This window comes from Orycteropus afer, unplaced genomic scaffold, assembly GCF_000298275.1.
Source record: "Orycteropus afer afer isolate SDZICR_OR568_19922 unplaced genomic scaffold, OryAfe1.0 scaffold00127, whole genome shotgun sequence".
Lineage (NCBI taxonomy): Eukaryota > Metazoa > Chordata > Mammalia > Tubulidentata > Orycteropodidae > Orycteropus > Orycteropus afer.
The window spans coordinates 8,180,464-8,191,418 of record NW_006921714.1 but is presented as its reverse complement, the minus strand read 5'-3'; positions in this window follow the sequence as shown (position 1 = coordinate 8,191,418).

The following is a 10,955-nucleotide window of genomic DNA, read 5'->3' as shown; positions in this document are numbered from 1 at the left end:
CCTATCTGGGGGAGACAATCTGGGGAATTCTTTAAACAAATAGTCCCCTCTGGGGCAGCTCACCGGGTGACCCAAAGGGTTTGCACTTGACTGCTAATTGAAAGGTTGCTGGTTCAAACCCAGCCAGGGGCACCATGGAAGAATGTCCAGGTGATGTACTTCCGTAAAGATGACAGTCGAGGGAAACCTGTGGAGCCCTTGTACTCTGTAACACATGGGGTCTCCATGGGAATTGAATCCATGGCTACTAACACAACAACTAATACACAGGTTGGCAGTTCACGTCCACTCCCCAGCAGTACCGCAGATGAGAGGCCTGGATGTCTGCTTCTGTAAAGATGGCACCCGAGAAAACCCTGTGGAGCCCTTCTACTCTGTACCACGTGGGGTCTGCATGAGTCAAAACCAACTCAGAGGCAACTGGTTTGCTGTTTGGCTTCTCATTCGGGGACCATGGCTCTGGGAGAGGAAGCACAGGGCTGGTGGGGTCCTTTCACTGTCCGTAACGCACACGGTCTTTCTGATCTCGACTTGCTCCTCTGTCAAGTGGGGACATGTGCTGCAGTCTTCGTCCTGCATTGTAAGCTGCAGACCACCTCACAGAACCGAGGGGTAATTCATGTTGTTAGTTTACCCAGCAGGGAAGGTGTCAGTGGCACCGTTTGTCTTCCCATGCACGTGACAGACTTCCTCCTTGGGCCAAGTTTCTCTCTGCTCTGGGCCTGAGGTCTGGGACTGGCAGCTTCAAAGGGTGGAGTCACACAGACCTGTGCTGGGACCCCGGCATGGCCATGTCACATAACCTCTAGGGGCCTCGGCTGGTCACAGCCTGGGTGTCAGATGTGATGCAATGCAGGTGGAACTCCAGGCACGCAGTGGGTGCTCCCTAAGTGCAGCTCCCGTCACTTCCCTTTCTCGCCCGAGTGCTCCACCTTTTCCTCAGGTGCTTCTTACCTGGGGAGGTCACTGGGGTGACAATGTGGGTCACTTGGCAGGGTGCTCAGCCTTGTGCCCGCCTCCCGCTGCCTCCGGCCCTCTGGAGTTGAACTCGGGACAGCTGCTGGTGAATCAGCCCTTGGCTCAGGTGTTCTTGGCTGAGGCCCGAGCCCTGGCAGGTCCAGGGAGACTGATGGCTAGAGTCAACCCAGCCATGCCTGGCCCAGTGGCAAGACAGTGTCCCACCTGGCCAGCATATACCAGTTGTCACTGAGTTGATTCTTAGTCATGGTGACCGCTAATGGGTACCGGATGCCAACCACAAACTATGATCACACATTTCCTCCCCAGGGTCCTAGCAGCCAAAGCAACACTCTGCTCTTATAAAATTAACTATGAAAAAAAAAAAAAAAAAAAGCATTGTCACCACACCAGGCTCTGTAGTCTTCTTCCCAACACAGGCTCAAACTAGGGCTGAACTCCCAGACTTTGCCCGGCAGCTATGAGTAACTGACAAGAAGAACTTGGCAGCACAGCCAATCAGTCCTCTCTTCCATCTCCCCCTCTCCCCGTCTCCCCTCTCCCCTCTCCCCATCTCCTAATCTTAATGTTTGCTTTTCTCTTAATCCTTGAATGTACAGTGTTCCCCCTCCTCCATCCTAGATCTTACTCTCTGGACGTGAGGTCCACTGTCTGTATTTCCTCCAGTCCCCTCAGGTGACTTGTTGCACAGGGTGGTTGAGAACCACTGGATCTTGTCAAGGAGGAAGTCTCCGTGTGGAGCTAACATGTTTTAAATGCTGAACTCTCTTATCGGGTGCCCATCTCTCTCTCTCTCTCTCTGATAAGGCAGCAGCAGTCTCCAGACTGAGTTGAGGAGACATTGTCTGCTTTCATTGCCAAGGTGGTACAACTTGTTTGCAATTGGTCCCTCATCTAAAGGTTGGCGGTTCTATGAAAGAAAGGCCTCCTTCTGTAAAGATTACAAGATTACAAAAAGATTTCTTCTGTAAAGAAAACCCTAGGGAGCGGTTTTACCCTGTAGCATGTGGGGTCGCCGTGAATCCAAACCGACTCAATGGCAGTGTCGTTTTTTAAATTCCTTATGCTGTTTCTGATGTTCTAGTTATGGCAATTAATCCTGACTCTAGTTTTCTATTTAAGGTAAAGATGAAACATTACCTTTTAAAATAAATGTAGGTTTTGACAAGTCAAATGTAATGAAAACTTAACAACAGGACAGGTGTCTGCATGTGAGGCCACGTTCACAATTTTGAGGCACAAGGACCACAGTTGGTGACAAGGTGGGACCAAGTGATTTCTGAGGGCTCCTCCAGGCCTAACACCCTGAGGGACCCATGGGAGCTGACCGTGGGCTGCCTAATGTGACCTCCAAATACTCCAGGACCCTGCACCCCAGCCACCAGCCACCAGGACCAGGAAGAGCCAGAAACCCAGGGGCATGTGCTTAACAGGGGCCTTCTGCCCACGAAAGCCAAGCCTGGCTTCTCTGGGTAACAGCATGTTTGCCCTTCTCCACCATCCCCAAATCACCATGGGGTAGCCTGAGACACTCCCTGTCATAGTGTCAGATTACCCAATAAGCAAAATAAGCACAGGCTTACTTGTGCTTACTTACAAGTCTGCAGTGAACAATTTCACATTTTTTACCACATCAAAGACGGCTTCCGTGTATGGCTGACAGCTGTCTCTCTCCCAAATCAACAGCACCTTCCTACAGAGTCAAAGCCTCTTTCAAATTTATAATCCCTGACAGAGACTGAGGAGCCCCATTCAGCTGCCAACCAAAGGGTTGGTGGTTCAAACCCACCAGCTGCTGCTCTGTGGGAGAAAGATGTGGCTTGTGCTTCTGTAAAGATTTACAGCCTTGGAAACCTGATGGGGCAATTGTCCTCTGACCTACAGGATCACTATGAGTCACAATCAACTCAGTCAATGGCAGTGGGTTTGCTTTGGGTTAGGAGCTCTGGTAGTGTAGCGCCTAAGGCATTTGACTGTTAACCAGAGGCTGGCGGTTCAAACCCACCAGCCACTCCTTGGAAGAAAGACCGGGCAATCTACTTCTGTAGAGCTACCGCCTCAGAAACCCAAAGAGGGGTCACTATGAGTTGCAATTGACTTGAAGTTTTTTAGGTTTTTTTTTTTTTTTTTTTTTTTTGCTTTGGGTTTGACAGGGATGGAGTACCCAGTAAGCAAAGTAAGGACAGGCTTACTCGTGCATACTGAGTCATCTGTAGTGAGCAGTTTCACATGCTTTTCACATTGTTGTGGTGCAACCCCTATGAAATTGTTCACTACAGATTAGTTAGTAAGCACAAGTAAGCCTGTGCTTACCTCGCTTATTGGGTCCTCCACCCCTGCAGCTTTCCAGGACTTGGGGCTGTTCCTTGGAGCCCAGCCTCTGCTGTGTAAACTCGGTGACTGAAGAGTTTCCGGACCACAGAACAGACAGGACTGCCCCACTCTCTGCACCTGGCCGAGGGCCGGAAGTTGTGGGAGGAGCGCGGGCCCAGGGCAGGTCCTGTCAGACGGAGAAGGCTCTCATCTCCACGCCTAGGCCTTCAGAGCCCCAGGAGGGAAGCGGAGAGCAAGCGCTTTGGGCAAGCGGACCCTGCCCGGCTGCCCACTTGCCTGCTGTGTGTAGTGGCACTGCCTGTCACCTGGAGGACTGGCTGGGGTCTCCCCTTTGTGAGCCAATGTGGGGGGCTCCTGTTGTCTTCCTTCTTCTTTTATTTTTTCAAATTTGCTCTGTTGTTGTTGAAAATACCCACAGCTAAATGTACACCCATCCCACCGTTTCTATGGGTACAGTTCAGTGAGGAGTACGGTGCCTCATTTGGCCTCTGCTTTTCTCCTCAGCCTCATCTCGGACCACTCTCCCCTGGCTCCACCTCTGCGGCCACCTGGCCTCCCGTGGAAATCTCGCGTCTCTCTCTCTGCCTGAAATGTGCTGGTCCAGGCGCCCGTGTTTCCCTCCACATACCCCTCTGCTCGGGTCCTTTTCATCCTCCTCATCTCTGCCGTAGGAGCTCTGGTGGCGTAGTGCTAAGGTACCTGACTGCTCACCAGAAGGCTGGTGGTTCAAACCCAACAGCCACTCCTCGGAAGGAAGATGGGCAATCTACTTCCGTAGTGATACTGCCTCGGCAACCCAAGGAGGGGTCGCTGTGAGTCGGGGCCGATTCCACAGCACATAACAACAGCAACATCTCGCCCTTGTGCCACCTCTCAGGCCGTCTTTGTCCCCTCCCCATCTCAGTGATTTTCCCCTATCCTCTCCCAGTCCCCTTGTCTTCTGTCACTTTGCCCAGTTAGCTTCCTTCATGAGAGTTGTCACGATTTCTCACTAGCCCTCTAGTTCTTTTTTTTCATTTTATTTTTTCATTTTATTGTGATTTGGATGAAAGTTTATAGAGTGCATTAATTTCCCGTTCAGCGATTTACACACATTGTATTTTGTGATGTAGGTTACAGTTCCCTCAGTGTGACAGCACTCGTCCCACTCCCTCCCTGGGTTCTGTTTCCGTTTGCCCATCTCTCCTACCCCTTCCTGCCTTTTGAGCTTTGTTTTTGGGCAAATGCTGCCCTTTTGGTCCCATATGGTTGATTGTTCTGAGAAGCACGCTCCTCATGGATATTACCGTTCACTGTGATGGTCCTGTCAGTTGTTTGACTGATAGGTGATCTCTGGTGAAGGGTTCAGTTCCAGGTTTAAAGGGTGACTCGGGGCCATAGTCTCAGGGGTTCCACCAGTCTCTTATCAGACCAGTAAGTCTGGTCTTTTCTGATTTTGAATTTTGTTCTACATTTTTTCCCACTCTGTCCAGAACCTTCCATTGTGATTCCCATCAGAGTGGTTGATAGTGGTAGCCAGGCACCACCTAGTTCTTCTGGTCTCAGGGTAGTGGAGGCAGTGGTTCCTGTGGTCCATTACTCCTTTGGACTAATTGTTTCCTTGAATCTTTGATTTTCTTCACTCTTCTTCACTGCGGATGGGAAGAGATCAATAGTTGTATCTTAAATGGCCATTGTAAGTGTAAGATCCCAGTCACTACTCACCAAGGTAGGCTATAGAACATAGTCTTTATGGACCATGTTATGCCAATGATCTAGATGTCCCCTGGCACTATGGTCCTAAGTACTCAAGCCCAGTGACATAGTCCCTCAAGGTCTTTGGTTATGGCCAAGAAGTCTGCCCAACTTTGCCCCCTGTCTGCTCTACTAAATGCCTGGATGTGTTTGCAGTACATACAAATATGTATGTAGAAATATCCTTTGCCAAACCTACGTGTGCTTGCAGGTGTCCTCCCATATGCCAGCCCACACCTATTAGCTTGCATGTCTACCTGTGTCTCCACTTCACAGTGTTGTTTTTAATGACTGCTGTCGCAGGACTGTGGACGTCACAGCATTTGCCATTATGCTTGTTGCTCATGGGTGCCTCCCAGCCTCGCCCCTGCCTTGGCCGGCATGTGCTGACTTCCCTTTATTGTTCGAGGCCTTTCCTTTCAGCCACGTTAACACGTGTCTACCCTCTAGTTAGTGATTGTCCCCCTCCCTCCCATCCCTAGGAACCACCAAAGAGTGTTTCTTTCTCTGTGGAAACCTTTTCTTGACTTTTTACAATAGTGGTCCCGTACGGCATTTGTCCTTTTGTGATTGACTAACTTCACCCCGCAGAATGGCCTCCAGGTTCATCCACATTCTGAGATGTTGCCAGATTCATCATTCTTCCTTTTTTTGTGTGTGATTTGGGTGAACTTTTACAAAGCAGGTTCGTTTTACGTTCAGTAGTTCATACACATTGTGTTTGTGACACTGGTTACATTCCCTGCAGTGTGGCATCTCACCTCCCACGTCCTCCCTGTGGTCACCCTTTCCCTGTGTCCTTCCTGCCTGTGCCTTCCTGCCTCCTTGGCTTTCTCCCCGTGCAGATGCTGCCCTTCTGGTCTCCTGTGATTGATTGTTCGAAGGAGTGCATCTCCCTGGTGTGGGTGTTCAGCTTGTAGGCCTGTCTGTTTGGCTGAGAGGTAAGCCACAGGAGTGAGTTCAATGCCAGGCCCAAAGGGTGACTTGGGGCTATAGTCTCAGGGGTTTCACCGGTCTCTGTCTGACCAGTAAACTTGATCTTTTTTTATGTTTTTAAAATTTTGTTCCACATTTTTCTCTCCCGTTCTATCCATGAGCTCCGATTTTGATCTCTTTCTGAGTGGTTGGCATTGGTAGCCAGGCACCATCTAGTTCTTTTGGTCTCAGGGTCACACAGGATAAGGTTCTCATGGTCCATTAGTTCTTTGGACTGTTTCCGTGTGTCTTTGATTTTCTTCCCTCTGTCATCACTATTCATCAGCAGTGCCTAGTGTTCCATTGTGTGTATGTCCGCAGTTTGTCCCTGCATCTGTTGATGGACACTTAGGTTCTTTCCTTCTTTTTGCTGTTGTGAATAGTGCTGTGATGAACATGGGTGTGCATATCCTGTTGTTTTTTTTAATTGGAGTGAGTCAGAATTTGGACCTGGGTGGTAGGGGATGGGGGAGGCCTGGTCCTCAGGATCCAACAGGACTCAGACACTAGCCAAGTGACAGTACAGGGAAGAACTCAGCTTCACAGCAAATGCCCCTAAACATCTCTGAGTTACAGGAGTTCCTGAGGGAAAAGCCTGATGTAGATACAGCCCTCACTACTTGCAAAGCTGCGTCCGAACCACCCATTCTGGCGTTCGGGGGATTGCATCACTGTTTACTGAAAAGAATGGCTTAGGATCTTAGGCTCCTAGGCTCCCAGACCTGGAGGAACCTGTGCTGATAGGCAGGAGTGGGGTAAGGTATTTCCCTGGGGCTCATAAATAACACTGTCCCCATGGCTTCTAGAACAGATGTGGGCAATTTTTTTCTAAAGGACCAAACCAAAACCAGAATCAAACTCACTGCCATTGACTCTATTCTGACTCATAGTGACCCCTCCTTGGGTTTCCGAGGCAGTATCTCTACAGGAAGTAGATTGTCCAGTCTTCCTTTTGTGGAGTGACTGGTGGGTTTGAACTGCCAGGCTTCTAGTTAGCAGTTAAATGCCTTAGGCACTACACCATCAGAGCTCCTTTAGCCCTATAGTACATGGGTTAGAGCACTGGTCTTGTAAACCACAGGTCACGAGTTCAGATCTTGCTGGGGCCTGCTAACCTTTCTCTCTCTCTCTCTCTCTAAAGGACCTATGCCACCAGAGCTCCCTCTAAAGGACCAGATAGTAGATATTCTTGGTTTTGTGGGCCATGTGGCTTCTGCGGCCAGTTCTTAACTCTACTGTTTTTAGGCGACAGTGCCCTAGACTGTATGTAAATGAATGGCCATGGCTGTGTTCCAGTGAAACTATGGAAGCTAAAACAGGGTGTTGGCCTTGTGTCTGCTGCCTAAAATAGAACCTAGCGTTAATTACTTCATTCATTCAGCAAACACTAATAGCCTAGTGGTTAGGAGCGGAGGCAACAGGAGTGAGAAACTGCCCTGGAGTGGCTGTGGGACCACCTTTCTGAGCCGCAGTTCTTTTCATCTGCAAAGAGGTGATGATAGTAGGACCCACCCCATAAATGCAAAAACGCCGGTAAGCCTGGCCCAGAGTGCCATCTCAGTAAAGACTAGCTTTTATTCTTCCATCTCTATAAAGAACCCAAGAGGGTGTACAAGGATGCAGGGCAGTGCTTTTTCTCGTCACCCATCAACCCTGCACTTTACAGAGAAGGCTGCCCGGAGAAGCTAGGGAGCTTGTCCAAGGTCAGGAGAGTAAATGGTGGGGTAGAAGGCTGTGTATCTCAAAGACCAAGCTCCTTCCATGGGATGTCCTTGCAGGGGCTCAGAGAGGAGATTAAATCTACTTATCTGGGTGCTGATGGGATTAATTTCATCACTCAAGTCTCCCTAGTTAGAGCTGGGGCTGTTGTAACTCCTGGCTGTGTCTCAAATGACTGGGGAGACCACCATCACTGGGGGGACTACCCCAAGCTCCAGCAGCTTGGAGGAATGCTTTGGATGGAGGGTTCTCTGCTAATGTTTTAGGGGAACCTTGTTGTGCTCCACAGATCTCTGGCTTAGAAAACGCAGCCTGGAAACAGAGTCTGGGGGGGACAGTTAGAGTCCCCTTGGGAGAGAACTGAGTCCTTGCGGAGCAATTGGGAAGGCTGCAGAAGACAGGGCTCGAGGTGGCCCTTTTTGGTCAGTGGAACCCCTGGACTGTTGCAGAACAAATGCTGGAGGTGAGTCCCTGGCCAGTTGGTTTGATGCCTTGGTTTCCCTTCCCGGGAAGGTGTTTTCCTTCTCTGCTGCCTTGAGTCCAGCACGTGTGCCTGCTGGGAGCCTTGCTCTGCCTGAGGGCGCAGAGATAGGGGGGAGGAAGCCTGTCCTGGGTGGGGAGGCCTTGGAGATAAAGCTGAGAGGGAAGCAGTGTGCAGATCTGAGAGGCGGTGGCCTAGCCAGTGTTGCGCTCCAGACGCTCATTGAAGACTATTAATAAGAGGGATTCACCGTAGGCTCTCCAGTGTACAGTCTGTCACTGGGGACAGTCTTCCTCTTGTTACCCAAGGAACAGCTGCTCAAGCCATGACTAGTTCTGTCAACGCAGGCTGCTGGAAACCCAGCCCCACCCGTAAGTGGCTGAGAGGTCGGGTGGAGGAGGGCAGGTGTCAGGAGCGGGAACATTTTGGGAGGGGACTGGCTATCTCTGTTTGCCTGAGGCTGAGTTTCCTGGGATGTGAGGGGAAAACACAGGAACCAACCGGTTGTCATCACGGCCTTTCCGATCCTGGCATCCCCACGTGGTCGGAGTAGGGCTGTGCTCTGTAGGGTCAGCAATGGCTGATTTTTTGGGGGAGTATGTCACCAGGCGTCCTTTCTGAGGAATCTCTGGGTAGACTCAAACCTCCAGCCTTGGGGTTCGCAGCTGAGTGCATTAACTGCACCGCCCAGGGACTGGAACACCAGAAAGCCCTGGGCAAACCCGGATGAGTTGGTCACCCTGGGTCAGGCCACGTAACGCCACCCTGGTGGTGGAGTTGGGAAGTTAGCTCACCAGTGGGTCAGTGGGTGGTGTGAGGGGTCATCTCTCCCATGAGCCTCAGTGCTCCCAGGGGACTCCACTGCTCTCAGAGCCGCTGGGCGTGAAGGGTCACCGCCCTGCTGTCCTCAACCTTGTCCTCAGGGCCCAGCCCTGCCGGACCCAGAGCGGAGTGTTTAGTTAATGCTGATGAAGGGATGCTGGGAATACATTACCTGGATGCTAACTCGGGTTTTACTGCCTGGCTCATGTTGTTCCCTCTCCTGGCAGGCCCTTCCCTGTCTTGGCCACCTCCTCTTCTGGTCCTTGAAGGCCCAGCTCAAGAATCACCTTGTCTGCGACTCTGTCCTTGACCTTCCCCACCCCTTGAGCACACGTCCCTCTGAACTGAACCTCGCTCAGCCTCCTGGTTGGGTTTGTTGCTGCGTCTCTCTCCCTCGTACCCTGGCTTAGTATGTTTTCTTAGCTTAGTATTTTCTCTGCTGTTCATGGCACTTGGAGGCCCTGTAAAGTTTCTTTTTCAAATTTTTTATTATGGAAAACTTCAAGCTATAAAAATGTGAAAGTCGACAGTATGCTAACCCCCCACGTACCCTTCAATCCGCTTCAACAGTGACCAACCTATGGCCAGTCGTTCCATTCAACCCCTCACCCACATCCTCCCTCTAGTAGTATTCTGTAGCCAATCTCAGATCTGCCATTTCATCTGTAACTGTGTCAGTGCATACATCTCTAGACAATAAGACAGCTCTTTTATTTAAAATAATCATACTACTATGATCATACCTTAAAAACAAATTGTAAAGTTTCTTGAAGAAATGAATGAAGCTGAGCACAGAGTGGAGGTTCATTTCTTCATGCCTTTATTCACTCACCCCCTCTTCACTGTATGCTGGGCACTGCCCGAGGCAACGGGACTGGAGACGTGGATGAGGCTGTTACCTGTTGTTTTTGTTTTGTTGGTTCTGATGGAACTTATGTTCTAGAAGAATCTAGAATCATCTGGATTCACTAACAAGCAAATGGGTAAACATGTCACTGCCCACTTGTGCTCTGAAGAAAATATGAAAGAGGGATGTCACCTGGGTCCCTGCCAATTGCCCACAGGCTGGGTGGGGGCCTTGCTCTAAGGCAGAGACACCCCTTGGCCCAGCATATGTGGCCTCCTTCCTGTGGAGGCAGAAAGAATGCATCTTCTCCGGGGTGGTGACCGTCCCACTGTTTGTGTGGTCAACTCGGGGATGGTGGCATTTGTCTTTCATGCAAAGCATGTGGCCCATCAGGCCCTTCAAGGAAGTCCATTAAAGGCCGCATTGTCTGCGGAGAGGGAAAACACATTAGAAAGTCAGATGGTGTCCTGTGCCTGGTGTGGGAAGCTGAGTGTGTGTGACTCCGCCCTCTGGCTGGGAGGACAAAGATCTGGGCTCACGTGCTGACTATCCCTCCTGCAGCCGTGGGTGACCTTGCAACAGGGACACAGCGTGGGGCCTTGGGGAGAACTCAGGAGCCCAGAGCACCCAGTGTAGTCCCTGTTTGCTGCCGTCCGGTCAGTCCCTGACGCACGGCGACCCCACGCACAGTGGAAGGGAACAATGCCCAGCCCTGGCTGTCTCCATGACTGGTTGTGGACTGGACCCTCCCCCAGCACAGGGGGAGGGTAGGGAGAGGACTGAAGACGGTAATGAGGGGGCTTCTCAGCTTCCAGGTGCTGGACACCACGGCAGGCTGTTGTCCTTGCGTCTGACGGGGAGCTCAGTCCCAGACACAGACCCCTCCCGGAGGGTGAGAGGCAGCCCCTTCCCGCAGAGTGCGGCAGGGCCAGCGCAGGCTGCCACCAGCCAGAGGGTGGTTTCCCACTGGCCCCAGGGCTGAGCTCCAGAGAATCCACCAGGACTTTGCTTGCTCCTGCTGATAACACGCAGCCCACAGAGAGCAGGAGCGAAAGTCAATGCCAG